The sequence below is a fragment of the Anabrus simplex genome, chromosome 2 (genome assembly GCF_040414725.1).
Source record: "Anabrus simplex isolate iqAnaSimp1 chromosome 2, ASM4041472v1, whole genome shotgun sequence".
Taxonomy (NCBI): Eukaryota; Metazoa; Arthropoda; class Insecta; order Orthoptera; family Tettigoniidae; genus Anabrus; species Anabrus simplex.
In genome coordinates this window covers 236,244,011-236,260,785 of record NC_090266.1, presented here as the reverse complement: position 1 = coordinate 236,260,785, position 16,775 = coordinate 236,244,011, and the positions used below count along the sequence as shown (strand labels likewise).

At 40.4% G+C, this 16,775-nt stretch overlaps 1 protein-coding gene across 2 annotated transcripts in view; it reads right to left on the bottom strand.

Moving 5' to 3' along the window:
* Positions 1 to 16,775, bottom strand: part of Ddr (discoidin domain-containing receptor 2) — a 2,443,951-nt gene that overhangs the window by 1,109,111 nt on the left and 1,318,065 nt on the right. The gene's annotated exons all lie outside the window — the stretch shown is intronic.

Genomic DNA, 16,775 nt, shown 5'->3' with positions numbered 1-16,775 from the left:
TTAGTACCGGGAGTGCCCGATGACAAGTTCGGCTCGCGAGGTGCAGGTCTTTTGATTTGAAGTCCGTAGGCGACTTGCACGTTGTGATGAGGATGAAATGATGATGAAGACGACATATACATCCAGCTCCCGTGCCAGCGGAATTAACCAATTATGGTTAAAATTCCCGACACTGCCGGGAATCGAACTCGGAACCCCTGTGACCAAAGGCCAGCACGCTAACCATTTAGCCACGGAAACGGATATGTGACGATGATGTGACACCATAATAAAACTTCGTTCTAATTTTATTTTTACTCCATTCTCATCGCTAGATACAAACACAGGTTCAAATCAAGAAGCTTTCAGTCACTCAACACAGAATTGAAAAAAACTCAGTTCTAGCATGAATACGTTTATGTTACCAGAAATCAGCCATATCCCTGGAATGCTTATATTTACTTCTATACAAGGTGAGAAAGTTATTTGTGTATGCAGCGGGGTGTACATGCACCAATACCCCCTGGCGGCACACAGTGGTAAGTTCGACCTAATTGGGCGCGCCAATGCTCTGTTCTGTGCTTATCATCGGAATGGTTCAGTCTAGCAGGAGAATGTATAGAAATGTACAGGTCATCTTGTACTGTAAGAAAAGAACGCATTGACCTTCAGTTGTAAACGATAAAACGTCCTGAAATTGAAATATTCACTTATTATTTCCCTGACCTCTTTTTAAACACAGATACTCATCGCTCGTTTACTACTCCCGCGGGTTATCAGGGCCCATAAAACTTATATGACATGTTTTATTGTTCACTCAATTTATGGAATGTCTATTTACAGTTAATTACAAGTTCACTCGTATTTGAGTTTTTACTCGACACATTTTTTATCTACAACCGTGGTCGAACTCACTGAACAACGGCGCTCCGAGCTCGTGCTCACCACACGGCTTCTCATAGCCAGTGTCGTTCCATAATAGTTCAAAACTAGCTAGACTCGTTGAATCTGCGTAGCCGTCTGACAGACTCACTCCCGATTAATGACTCGTCACGGAGTCGCGATCGTCGTTTACGATCACTCATCCGTGATTGACGCAAAACTTACTCACTCAAGACTAGCTTGCGCCAGTTCCATTATTTATATAGGCCCGCAGAAGGTTGTAGTAGTTCCTAGTTCCAAATCATTCTGGGCACCTGGTGCATTGATATGAGCTTTCTTATCGCGAGCCTCTATAATATGATGGCGCTATTGTTTTGTACGCTGCTGGTCCGTGCGCCGCAATTATCGTCTCTCACTGACATTGTTGCTACCGCTGCGCACTCTACCTTCATTGTCGCAGCATTATTAATTGACGTTGAATCACTTAATCCGATGTTTGGCTCAGTCACTCAGGTTCTACTGAACCATTACGATTTACTGACTACCAATTACTGACTGTGTTATACTTCCAAACTTCGTCTTGCATACGTATTGATATTGGCTAACAAATAAAGTTCCACGCTGTTATGCCTTGGATAAAAAATTGATGATTTCGTAATATGTTTGTGTACACATTTCGAAAAGATCCCACTGCAGTGGACTGTGGTTGATCACGTGATTGAGTAAAACCCTCGGAGGGACACATAATCGGTCCTACCTAAGTCCTCACTCTCTTCAATGTATTATTTCTTCACTCCCGTTGTAACTAATTCCCTCAAAAACTTAGGAACCAAGGATTCCATCAACGTTTTGTTGAGTGACAGGCGGTAGCAGGAAGAATTCGAGATTAAACTCGCGACTCCAGAGTGACCCTCTACAATCTATTATTTATAAAGGCTAGTATCTCGTCCCTGGAGTTCCGTCACATACACGTTTCATAGGTAGCCTGCTCACTCAGTATTTAACTGCCGAATTATTCAATGTACTAACATAATATTTAGGCATTTAATGAGCTCACAGCTATAGTTTTTGTGGTATAAATATAATGATGTCAGTCCCATTAACAATGATTAATAACCAAACAATTGTTTTATATGTAATACCATTAACCCGACTTGTGAAAAAGCCACGTTACATAAGAAGGACAGATCATTCAAGTAAGATAAAAGGCAGTCCGTAGAAAATGAACTACGGTAAATATTCGTTTGTAGATTGGGAATTGATAGTTTGCATGTGTTACCTCGAGCGGTCTTAGAACATTTCCCCAAGAAGTATGGCATATCAAGAAACGACTCCAGTATCCTATACCTTTTCTGAAATTCTTATATGGTGGTGTTGTATTCATAATGCTGAGCTAGTAGTAAATCGTTCTACACTCAATCTACTGTAAACCGCAGTATTATGGTGATAGATATATTCAAGTTATCTGTGAATTTATATGCGATTGCGTTGTAATTACTATGTAATAATAATAATAATAATAATAATAATAATAATAATAATAATAATAATAATAATAATAATAATAATAATAATAATAATAATAATAATAATAATAATAATAATAATAATAATAATAGCGTATGGTCTCTGGAGAGGCCTGGTGAAAGTCGTTTTCGAGTAGACGGCCTAAAGACGACCTGAATGTCTGTGAGGATGGGGCCCTAGCTAAGATGAATTATAATGTCGAAGACATAATAAAGCCCCAGCCCCCGAGCCAGACAAATTAGCCAATTAAGAATAAAATCCCCGAGCCTGTCGGAAATCGGATCCGGGACCCCAGGGACCAAAGGCCAGCATGCTAACCATTTACCTATAGAGCTGGACATCATTAAGTTAAACTACTTGTAACTGAAATTTTGAAAATGTTCACAGTATTTCTGAGTGACCTAGTTGGAATGATGTATACTACGTGTACGGAAATATTTAAAGTCATTTCTGTAAATTTTGTATTAATTTCCATGTGACGTTTTTGTACAATTTGCTTTCCGTCGCACAGACATGTATAGGTCTCATAGCGACGATGAGACAGGAAAGGGCTACGAGTGGGAAGGAAGCGGTCGTTGCATAATTCAGCTACAGTCCCAGCATTTGCCTAGTGTGAAAATGGGAAGCGACGGAAAATCACTTTCAGTGCTGCCGAGATTGGGGCTGGAACCCACTATCTTCCGAATGCGCGCTCACTGCTGCGCACCCCTAACCTCACGGCCAACTCGCTCGGTAGTAGGATGTAGTAAAACAAAGTTTTCAGCACGCGATGCGCTAAAGAGATGGAGAGAATTGGGAAACTCTCTTTTAGCTAAGGGCTTTACGTCGCACCGACACAGATAGGTCTTATGGCGACGATGGGATAGGAAAGGCCTAGGAGTTGGAAGGAAGCGGCCGTGGCCTTAATTAAGGTACAGCCCCAGCATTTGCCTGGTGTGAAAATGGGAAACCACGGAAAACCATCTTCACGGCTGCCGGTAGTGGGATTGGAACCTACTATCTCCCGGATGCAAGCTCACAGCCGCGCGCCTCTACGCGCACGGCCAACTCGCCCGGTAGGAAACTCTCTACTAGAGCAGATCCTTGTATTGTTGTCGCCGAGTCAGTGGCTCAATCACCCATAAAATCAATCAGGAAGCGTGCCGCCAAGTTGCAAGTGTGGCGATCAGCAATGCGCGACCACATTAAAAAAGTACTTGCAAATGAAAACTTTTCATAATATGACTGTCAATGAACTAACAGATTGGGATCTTGACAGGCTCCAAACTGCGTGTGCCTTGTTCCTGCAAGCTTACCAATATGCAGGAGGCAGAAGGAAGTTCTTTGTACAGACGAGTACCCCAATAAATGGACAGGTATGTTATAGTGTTCTAAGTGTGTATTTTACAAGTATATCATAGTGTTCCATGTGTTACAATAAGTGTATCAACAGACTAAAGACCTTAAAATGTTATATTAGACGAGTCGACACAGAAAAGTAATGGCTTCCATCTTAACAAACAATTGTAAACAGTATGCAGATTTTCATAACAGAATGCCCAACCATTTTCACGTAATAATAGTATAGACAGACAGACAGACAGACAGACAGACAGACAGACAGACAGACAGACAGACAGACAGACATAATTGCGTACATACAAATAAAACGATGTCTCTGAATTTTTATGTCATGGAAGTGTTTAAAATTTTAAAAAATACCATTTTCAAAAGGTATGGACAAAACGTAAATTTACTTACGGAGATGAGATACAGGCCTACGCCTAATGATATCGGTGCTCTAGACGGCGTTATGACCGAACAAGTGGCTGCGCGGTTAGGGTCACGCAGCTATCAGTATACATTTGGGGGATAATAGGTTCAAAGCCCACTGTCGGCAGCCCTGAAGACGGTTTTCCGTGGTTTCACATTATCCCATCACGCAAATGCTGGCAGGTGTAATTAATTAAGGCCACGGTCGCTTATTTCCCACTCCTAGCCCTTTCTTATCCCATCGTCCCCATAAGACCTATCTGTGTCTGTGCGAAGTAAAGCAAATTGTTAAGAAAGAGGAGGTTATAAACATCCAAATTCATTGACACCATGCTGAATGTTGTAATAAGAATGATCTAGGGGAAAGAGTATCACTAAAACTGGCCAGTGTGATTTGATACAGTTCTCGAAACAACGTCTGCTTCATAAAGGGGTTACGTAGATGATACTACTGGTGGTGTGGCAGAATTATGATGATTTCCATTGATTTCCATGACAGTTTGAGTACGTTATATTGGAATTCACATTTTTTGAAATGATATGCAGGGGACAGGGAATGGAATTTGGAGCTATAATGGACTAGCTTATTAAGTTACGGTCATGTATTTCCATCACTGTTAAATCTTCATAACTTATAGATAAGCTAGAATATTAAAGTATTTTGAACTTATATGCACCTAGAAAATTTAAAACCGAGCTCGATAGCTGCAGTCGTTTAAGTGCGGCCAGTATCCAGTAATCGGGAGATAGTGGGTTCGAGCCCCACTGTCGGCAGCCCTGAAGATGGTTTTCCATGGTTTCCCATTTTCACACCAGGCAAATGCCGGGGCTGTACCTTAATTAAGGCCACGGCTGCTTTCTTCCACTTCCTAGGCCTCTCCTATCCCATCGTCGCCATAAGACATATCTGTGTCGGTGCGACGTAAAACAAATAGCAAAAAAAAAAAGAGAGAAAATTTAGAGATAGGAGGATTCTACTGAAATTTCATAAGAACGATTCGTACGATTGTTCAAAAGAGAATGCGCGAGACAGCAAGGGAAAAAAAATTGCTAGTTGCTTTCCGTCGCACCGACACAGATAGGTCTCATGGCGACGATGGGACAGGGAAGGGCTAGGAGTGGGAAGGAAGCGGCCGTGGCCTTAATTAAGGTACAGCCCCAGAATTTGCCTGGTGTGAAAATGGGAAACGACGGAAAACCATTTTCAGGTCTGCCGACAGTGGGGTTCGAACCTATCATCTCCCGAATACTGGATACTGACCGCACTTAAGCGACTGCAGCTATCGAGCTCGGTGGAAAATTTATTAGCTCATTTCTAGTTTCGAGTAAAAAATAATACATAACGTCGACATTAATCGAAAACCTCGTATCCGCAGCAAACTACAGTTTTCAGAAAGGACAAACATGTTGATTGAACGTACCCTTTCGATGCAAATTAGAGAAATGTTAATAAATGCCATGTTAACGCGCACAGAGTACTCTATTTCAAAATAAATTATTAAATATTGAAAACGATATAACAGAAAATGGATATACGACGTATCCGTGTGCATTAATTATTAGGTCTTTTAAAGATAGGAGGTTTTGTGACTAATTTCACGTCCAAGTTTACGAGATTTTTATTAACGCATTAAAACATCAAAACCTTGTACGTCAGATTTACGAGGTTTTATGTTAACGCACTGAAGCACTAAAACTCGCATGTCCAATTTACGAGGTTTTTGTATTAACAGAAGAAAAAAATGCAGCCGTGGTTCTAATTTTTGCCATTAGCACGAAAATCGATATTTATTGCAACATAGACATCTGAGGATCGATATGTTTCAATCAGTATACTCAAAACCTGGATTAAGACGGTCATTAGAGTTACGTTTTTTGTTTGCGGGAGGGGGGTGGGGCAGAGAACAGCGATGATAACTTCAAGTTAGAAAACAGTGAATCTCATTATTATCTGTTATGTTAGGGAAAGTGTTAGTAATTCTTTGAGATACATTTTTAATATTATAAGCAAATGTTATGACCAAAACGGAACACTTAGGTCTTATATTAGTGATAAAATAAAAGCAAAACCATCTCCGTACAGGCCATGAAGGCCCTTGGAGGAGCGGTATTTAAAGGATTCCACTTAACGCAACCTCGACTCGAAGTGGGATGTAATCGTTAGCTGTATGCCCGGACGCCTCTGCCCCAGAAATTAACCTGGTACTTATTATTTGGTGTAGCCTGAGTGAATCTCAGGGTCATGTGTTGCTCCAGCAGTGGAAATTTCGTTTCTTAAATATTTCGACATCCTGACGGGGAACCGAAACCACATCATTCTGGGTGAAACAAGCAGGCCTGTACCTAAGTGACCCCTCATTTGAGATAAGGGTAATTATTATTAACTGTATTTTTATACTATAACCGTCTTACTAATAAACGGTGTATAACTTTTATACAAGGTTTATACACCGTTTACGGGAAATTCGTTACTAATAAACCGTGTATAAGCCTCCTGTGTATACATCTGTTATAGTTATTCACTGAATTGCTTATACAGTCCAGGACCCTTGTATAAGCGTTGTATAGCAGCGTATAGCGGAAAAAAAGAAACGAGTGAGCAGTTTATTTTCGTGGTATTTATTGTCGACAGTAATATAATCGTTGTAAAATATTCGACTTATACATTTAACACTGAACACACGTTGAAAGAATGACGATAACGTTGATGATCTTCACGATATTTTAAACATATAAGACATACGGTACCGTACACCATTCAGAGGTTATGGAAGCTAGACATCTTCGTAAAGTAAAACACTTTAAGGAGACGGAATGACAATAAATAACTATAAAAGAAATGATGGTTGGGCGTATTTTTGTGCAAAAATGTGTTACAGCTTAATAGACCTTTGATATTGCGAATTTATTATACACTATCTGCCCCTACAAAGATCTTTCTTAATTGAGTACCTACCGTATACAAGGGGGCATATTCCTCGAGATAAAAAGTGGCATAACTTGAAAACCATACGTAATATGATCTCCATACTTTGTAGTTGAATACGTACAAATGTGATATATAAATGCCTAATAGAAACGTTTTTGATCTAACCTTTCGTTTAGCTACAAAACAGGTTTTCCTTTCTCCTGAAAAGTAAGGATTTTGGAATGTGTACCCTTTTCAACTCGCCGATTCAATTACAATTGCTTATGTTTTCCGTACTACCCCAGTTAGGAGCTTTTGATATTTTCTTAAGCTTTTCCATTTCTTTTTTAGCGTCCATTACACAAGCAAGCTGAAGAAATGTTGATATCAATATAAGTCAATTTCCAGCTGTCTCACGGAATGACAATGAATAACTATAAAAGAAATGATGGTTGGGCGTATGTTTGTGTAATAAGGTGTTACTGCTCAATAGACTTTAAATTGCGAGTTTATTATACATTATCTGCCTCTACAAAGATCTTAGATCTTTCTCAAATTTGAGTATAAAAAGGGACATATTCCTTGACATAAAAAATGGTATAACTTGAAAACCGTACGTAATATGATTTCCATACTTTGTAGTTGAATACGTAGAAATATGATGTAAAAATGCCTAATAGAAACATTTTTGATCTAACCTTTCATTTAGCTACAAAACAGGTTTTCCTTTCTCCTGAAAAGTAAGGATTTTGGAATGTGTACACTTTTCAATTCGCCGATTCAATTACAATTGCTTACGTTTTCCGTACTATCCCAGTTAGGAGCTATTGATCTTTTCTTAAGCCATTCCATTTCTTTTTTTGGCGTTCATTACACAAGCAAGCTGAAGAAATGTTGATATCAGTATAAGCGAATATCCAGCGGTCTCACTTAGTGTTGCCACTGCCTTTTCGATATGCCGTACTACTGTGCGACTTTCCGGAAAGTTTTGCTCGTAGATAACCAGCAGAAGCGATCATAAAGGCGGTGAACATGCGAAATACGTCAGTGAACTGCAGGAAGAGATTCCTACTCCTTGGAAAGAGTGTATACGTGCTGTGTAGTAATACAATGCGTATACCTCGTTTATTAGTAAGAAAAATGTAAAACGCTTATACAGGGTTTATTCACTGTATAACTAAACAAGAGTTAAACAACAGTATAAGGACTTTTTATTAGTAAGACCCTAAATGATTTACATGCTGAAAATTATTGTATTTTAAGTCTGTACGCACATTAGAAATATCTCAAAATATGTGTGTTTCTTTCCATTTTTGCACATTAAGAAGACTAGGAACATTCTGATCATCACTAGACAGTGCTGCATAAGTAATTTAGCGTACGCCTGCTCAGTTCAAGGTTGAATGATCGGTTCTCCGCCCAGAGGTCGGTATTTAACGATCCTTAAACGTGGGAGAACCCTGTGTTAGCACGTTTACTGGCACGTTAGGGAGCACCTTTCAGCGCAGAATTCCGACACTCTGGCGCCCTTTTAAGCACGATAGTAGTTGAAAAAATTCTTATTATTATTCTTAGCATTGCTATGGAGTCTGTCTAGTCTTTGTGATCGCGTGCTCACTTCACCGGGAAGGACAAGCGTTCGATCCTCCGTTTGGAAGAGTGAACATATGAAACGAGACTTCCACTTCTACCTACACCAAACATGAATACTGAGGGCAAAGGTTGAGACGGCCAGGCCTAGCGCTAATAACTCTATCCCAATTAGCACCGAGGTAAAACAAAATACTACTGTTATTATTACTATTATTATTATTATTATTATTATTATTATTATTATTATTATTATTATTATTATCGTATATATCAATTTAGGAAGGCTCGGCTTACGCCGGTAACCTAATGGGCTGACTCGGCTTAAGAAAAGAGTCGCCCTCTTGATTATGAAACTATAGGTACACATATCTACAAATATTTACAACAGAATTAATTACAACATATACATTTATATAATATATATGCACAGATGATGTCGCTAAACAACTTCTTAACTCCGCGTTTTTGGAATCTGTTCTTCAGTATTACTGGAATTATTATTATTATTATTATTATTATTATTATTATTATTATTATTATTATTATTATTATTATTATTATTATTATTGTTATTATTATTATTATTATTATTATTATTATTATTATTATTATTATTATTATTATTATTATTATTATTATTATTATTATTATTATCTGCCCAATATCGCTAGTATGAGAGGTTTCCCTCAGGTGATAAGTCTTTTACTAATCGCAGTATTTCTTTGCGTATTGACAATTCTTCACGACTACGAATGGCAATGTTCCACGGGCTTAAAGTAAGATACATATTCGTTATGTATCTGAAATAGATTAGAAAATTGTAAGGGTAAACAGTGTACCTCGTCAACGTCGGGACTCGAATCTTGGAAAACCCAATGGAGCTTTTATTCAGCATGGCATTGGTACATTCCACGCTAAGTCAATAAGCACAACATTCTGCTATGCAGATGCTGCGTAAGTCTACGTTCTCCCTCAGAAGATGCTCAACTTAATAACATGATTCCTGCTTCACTTCTCTGGGCTATTATCGTGACTGATACAGAAAGTCACTTGAAAATAGAGCGCAAACAATGGATGGCGCGTAGGAAGATGATGTGAACCAAACTCCGCTCAACTAAGGGCCGTAAGGTTTACTAAGCGTATACGAAGCTCCCTGTCATCCTCACCTCCTGCCTTAAGCACAACGCAGAAAATAAAAAGGCTACAAATAAGCTTAAACTGACAGACATCAGGTTGACATAAACTCAAACAGACAATGTGTATATACAACGTCCCCTCCTCGTCGCTCCACCTTCTAAGAATAGGCTCTTACCAACTTGAAGGGTCTGTATGCTTTCACATCTCATAATAAACAAACATACATTTTTCATTCCATGTGACATTTTGTCCTCGAAAATCCGATACTTTCCAGTTCTGAACCCGGCTGTAGCTCTTTACTTGTGACTTACCCCAACAGCTGCGACCTGTCACTGTCACAGGATGTAGAACTGCGAATGTATTGGCTAGAGTTACTCCAGCGTAAAGTGGAGATCATAAAATAAAACTTTATACGTATGTTTTGTCTGCAGACCTCAGAGTTTTCATTCTGGTATCACATTAACTAGCGATACTGAGGCTCATCTTAACAACTTGACTGGTTGGAATTTTTTTTTTTTTTTTTTTTGCTATGGGCTTTACGTCACACCGACACAGATAGGTCTTATGACGACGATGGGATAGGAAAGGCCTAGGAGTTGGAAGGAAGCGGCCGTGGCCTTAATTAAGGTACAGCCCCAGCATTTGCCTGGTGTGAAAATGGGAAACCACGGAAAACCATTTTCAGGTGGTTGGAATTTAAGGTTCGGGTAAGAATATAGCTACTAGTTTTAATCATACACCGTACGTAACTTTTCAGTGTCTGTCTCGTTCAAAAGGTTCCAAGGCCCTTATACTAATACTTGATCTAAATTATTATTAGGCTGTTAGAAGGGATATCATGATTAATAATAAATACATTTCAGAATTCCCAATGAACTACGAATTACATTAAGAACAATGTCTTGTAATCCACTCTTTGGCCCCGAACGAGTTGGCCGTGCGGTTAGGGCGCACAGCTGTGAGCTTGCATTCTGGAGATAGTATGTTCGAACCCCAATGTCGGCAGCCCTGAGGATGGTTTTCCGTGGTTTCCCATTTTCACAGCAGGCAAACCCTTGGGTTGTACCTTAAATAAGGTCACCGTCGCTTCCTTCCCATTCCTAGCTCTTTCCTATTTGATCGTCAAGTTGCAAAAAAAAAAAAAAAAAAAAAAAAAAACCAAAAAAAAAAAACAAAAAAAACTATCCATTCTTTGGCAAGCCGAACTTCATGAAGAATGCTGGTACTGTGCCGTGAGCGCTGAAAGTCATGAGAGCTTATGATTAACATTATAAATTTGTATGAATGAATGAATGAATGAATGAATGAATGAATGAATGCATGAATCGATAATGAGAGTAGTCTATGTCAACTTGATGCTCTTAACATCGACGGGACCCGGACGTCTTTCTATACACACCTACGCCTAACCTGAACAAAATGTTTTCGCACGAACTTCGTACTTCTCGTTATTACTTATGACCGAGAAAATATCATATCTGGAATGATGTGGGTCTTCACTGAGAAGCAACGGAATTTCTCGCCGTAGATTTATTCCATGAATAAGAAATGACAACAGCTCGAGGTAACAACAATAAATCGAGTCTCAGAATCAATGCAGAATGAAAATAGCGAAAGAAATGCGGAAATCTCCGGCTCAAACCTTACGCCTCTTTCCAAGAGGAGTTGTGTTCTATTCTCGAAGCTAGCTGTTCTATGAATTCCGAAAGGAAACTTGCTACACTTCCTTGTAAAACTTAATCACCACCGTATCACCAAAGGGTAGTTGTATTGCCTGCATTGTCCTCATTTAAAGTATATCCTGGGAACATTTCTAATTAAACATACATAAGGTCTATGTACTTTCTCAAAAAATCAAACAATACATCCATTCCTGTAACCATACGCTCCTGGAAGTCCCTCTGGACTATTATGTGAGGCAGCACCGTGGTCAGGTGTACTGAGCTTGCATCTTACTCCGGAGGGCCCGGGTTCGAATACGGGTAAGTTAGGGGCTTTTAACTGGATCTGGGGACTGTTTCGAATCCAATCAGCCCAAATGAGAATATATGAGGAACTATTTGACTGTAAGATAGCGTCCTTGGTTTAGAGAGCCAAGAATAACGGCCGAGAGCATTAGACGCGCTGACCAAGCGTCATCACGTAATCTCCAGGAACTGAGTTGATATAGCCATTTCGCGACTAATTTACTGTTTAGTCTACTGAATGAGGCCTAAACAACGTACACTGTGTCCTACTCTAACATACAGAATGCCGAAAAGGAGAGTACTGAACGCCATTTACTAAGCAGAACAGTGCCTGTTCCAAGACGTACATAATCTACTGAGCAATCGTCGGTTTTGGAGGGCCGTGCTACGCCCCAGTTTTGAGGGTGTTAAGTTATGAACGGATGACCATATATACCCCAGATCAATGAACTCTCTACCTCACACATACCTCGCTTGGGCGTTATCTTTACTCAACAGCTCCCAAGAAGTAGTGTGGTGAATATTACCGTGACAAGCGAACTATTTCTATTGTACTCCAGTACCCTGGGTTATGAGATGTCTCTAGATTCAGAACTCGCTATCTGTACTCTAGAAAGTGAAGAGATAAGCTACTTTTTGAATGGGTTACATCTTTAAGGAATAGTCAGAATGGTTTGGCAGGTTTCTTTCTTGAAAATAAAAAATAAAAAGAGAGCTGGCGTGTCTATCGTAATTAACTCCCGGCCCCGCTTCTAAAAACAATTTGGAATCAGTTCAAACATACAAATATGTATGTATGTTGAATAACATTTCATTAGTACACTCCATAGCTCATTATAAGACTCGCTCTAGAGTTCTGACACTGTTATAGATTCATGGACATCCTGAAGGCAAACGTAAATATATTCTTACATATTACCCTTTACCTTTGTTTCATGCCTACACATTTGGCACAGGAAATCTATGAGTAAGGTTCCACAAATGATTTAAAGAGCCTAGTGGTACTGAAATAGAACGTCCGGCTCTTTGGCTGAATGATCAGAGTAGTGGCCTGCGATTCCCAGAGTCCGTGTTTCATTTCCGGCTGGGCTTGTGATTTTAACCGCGTCGGGTTAATACCGCTAGCTCGGCGGCTGGATATTTGTGTTCATTTTATTTCACATATTCGGTTAAATATAACGTATCACACTACAAACCACCACAGAAGCATGTAATAATGAATACATCCCTCCACACAGGATTGACGGAAGGAAAGACACTCAGCCGTAAAAATTGGCTAAATCCTTACAAATTACCGACCTCATGTAACTGGCAAAAGGCCAGGAAGAAGAAGACCGGTCCTGAAATAGAGCACTCAATTGAGCTTCTACAGTACGTGGGGAAGAGCGAAATTGCTACTCATAGCTCTTGGGGTGAAGGAGCACTTCTGCACAGACAAGGAACATTCGCTTAATTCCATATGTATGTGTATGATGGAAAGTTCAGCTGTAAACACTGTTTATTGTATCAATTTTACCTTCTCGTGGTGATTATTGAGCCGGCCCCGTGCTGCAGGGGTAGCGTGCCTGCCTCTCGCCCGGAGGCCCCGAGTTCGATTCTCGGCCAGGTCAGGGATATTTCTCTCGACCTGAGGGCTGGTTCGAGGTCCACTCAGCATACGTAATTAGAATTGAGAAGCTATCTGACGGTGAGGTGGCGGCGCCAGTCTCGAAAGCCCAGAATAACGGCCGAGAGGATGCGTCGTGCTGACCACACGACCCGTCGTAATCTGCAGGCATTCGGGCTGAGCAGCGGTCGCTGGGCAGTCCAAAGCCCTTTCAAGGGCGTTAAGTGCCGTGGGTAAGTGCACAATTTATGGGTACAATAAACCCAATAATATAAGAGAGGATCAGTCATCTATTTTTTTCCTAAACTGATTAATCGCCGGGGGTAACTGATCCATATCTCGTATGTCCTGCGACGTAGTGCACTGAATTCGCAACAGAACGTTAACGGTGAAGAGTGTTAATATTAGCATTAGAAAATCCCAAAGGAAATGCATGGGATACACAAAAATGATCAGAATCTCTAGTAGCGATCGGAGTACAGACATGAGTGCGCGGTGCGACTGAGGACCGCGCGGTATCAGCTGTTTACATGTGCTGTTCAGTTTGGCAAGCAATACAGTGGTGTGCATTGCGTGACTCAACGCATATAAGGGAGGAGAGTCGTCAAGCGGACCATCGGAAAAGAGAAATTTAAATCATCAATTTCAGTAAGTTTTCGCCTGTGCCACGTGAAACACACTACAAAAATGAAATAAAAGAATTAATGTTCACAGTAGGTACGATACATAAACAATTAATAGAAATCAATTATCACTAAACATATCTCCTCAATGGCCTAACGACTCTAAATTCGAGCTGGATATGTCCGGCCTGTTATGTCAGGAAGTCGAAATAACTTAAAGTATATGTTTGCCTTCAATTGTGGCGTAAAAATCTGATTAACACCTACCAAAACACATTGATAACGTACGGATCTACTATGGACTTAGTTTTATGAGCCTACATTCTAGGATACTCTGTTCTAAACATAGCAATTAATACCTGTCAATACCACAGGACGTGTTTGCAATGTTTACTTTCAGTACAAAAGTTATGTTACGTGGGTATGTCATTTCAGTGTCCGGCTCCATGGCTAAATGGTTAGCGTGTTGGCCTTTGGTCACAGGGGTCCCGGGTTCGATTCCCGGCAGGGTCGGGAATTTTAACCATCATTGGTTAATTTTGCTGGCATGGGGGCTGGGTGAATGTGTTGTCTTCATCATCATTTCATCCTCATCACGACGCGCAGGTCGCCTATGGGAGTCAAATTGAAAGACCTGCACCTGACGAACCGAACATGTTCTCGGGCACTCCCGGCACTAAAAGCCATCAAGGTTATCAAGCAAGACAGCTTGGCCGCTTTCACGCAAGTTGCACACGACTGAACTTAGATTTCTTTGTCGAATTTCTGGTAAGCTTTCACTAGGAGGAAATAAGAAACGCTAGAGATCGATATTTGTTTCAGAACACTTATGTCCTTTTACAATTTTCTTAACTTATTTTCAAACACCCTAGAGATGTTTATGAATCTTGATGAAAGGATCTTGTGAACGTAGAGCCCGTGGCATAAATTATTCATTTGTACAGCTGGAGAGTGACCCACTCAAATTTTCTTTCTTCTAGATAACCCATCCGGAGCATCATTGATATCGCATTCAACTGCAAATATAGTTTTCATCCAGGCATGCTTAATCATGTTATTGAGTACTGTAGCCCTGAATTGATTTGGATAAGCCCATGATGGTTGATTATACAGTAGAAATAAAGTTTTGATTGTAGATATCAGTGATGCCGAGTTCTAATAATAATGTTGTTCGTTTTACGTCCCAATAACTACTTTTACGGTTTTTCGAAACGCCGAGGTGGCGGAATTTTGTCCCGCTAGAGTCCTTTTATGTGCCGGTAAATCTACCGACACGGGTCTGACGTATTTGTTTGTTGTCACAAGTTGCTTTACGTCGACCGACACAGATAGGTCTTGTGGCGCCGATGGGACAGGTATGTGCTAGGAGTGGGAAAAAAGCAGCCGTGGCCTTAATTAAGGTACAGCCCAGCATTTTCCTGGTGTGAAAATGAGAAACAAGGGAAAACTATCTTCAGGACTGCCGACAGTGGGGTTCGAAGGCACTATCTCCCGAATACTGGATAATGGCCGCAGTTAAGTGACTGCAGCTATGGAGCTTGGCGACGTATTTGAGCACCTTCAAATAACAGCGACCTGAGCTAGGATCGAACCTGCCAATTTAGGCTCAGAAAGCCAGCGCCTTTACCACCTGAGCCATTCAGCTCGGCTACGTCGAGTTCAATCCTCTCAGCAAAGCGTTTAGCAACCTTATTCCATTTACGAAAGGAATAATATACATCTGAAGGTTTGTGCGGAACTTCAAATAGACTCGTGATGACGGAGGAAAAATGAAGAACGAAGAAGACAGCATTTCATTTCAACATTCCAATTTCTTTGAAATCATTTAGGAAAAGGCTAGGAAAGCAACAGATAGGGAATCTGCCACCTGGGCGACTGCCCTAAATGCAGATCAGTATTGATTTATTATTGATTGATTGATTCAGAGAGAGAGAAAGAAAATTATGCCACCATTGTTCAAGGATATTCTTACCCACTTTGCCAGATTTTGAGCGTGTAATACATACGTTTGGAGAGAGGGTTAGGTTCTGCTCCACGGCAGGACCAAATACACCACTTGTTTCACATAAGACAATAAGGGGCGGTTTCTCTTTTCTTTTTTCTGATGGTTGAAAATCACACTAACTCTGACTGGTTGTCGGCAACCGATGGGATAAGAAATGGTTAGGTCTGGGAAGGACGTGACCGTGGACCTAATTATGGTACTATCCAAGAATGTGTCTGTTATGAAAAGGAGAACTCACGGAAAACCATCAGCAGGGCTGCCGACGGTAGGGTTTGAACCCGCCATCTCCCGAATGCAAGCCTACACCACACGGCTCATATCACGTAGCCTACTCATTCGGTTGAACATTAATAAGCGAAACAAATACGGCGCAGGAATGCCTGTATGCAGCTCCACCTGCCTTTACATATCCTTCTAACGCCAACAATATTGTAGAGCGGCTATGCCTCCGAGCTAAAGAAGCAATTGGATAACCAGAACCTGATCAATACAATACTCTGAAATACGCGTACCACAGTTCCATGAGGAAAACTATTTCAGCTTACTCTTGATTACTAAACGAACTGAAGTGCAACAAACTCTCATCAACTCGTTGTCGTCGTCGCTCCATAATATTTTACTTCGTAGTTTTGAATTATTTTAAGGGGAAGCAAACATGAGTGAATTATGTATTTTGCCTGAAGAAGTAGCTTTTTCGTAATAATCATGAAACCTTATCCAGTCATGTTTCTATCACTAAGTGATCCTACTTGTGTCATACCGCAATTCCTTAAGTTCTTACCGGCTACTTATAGAG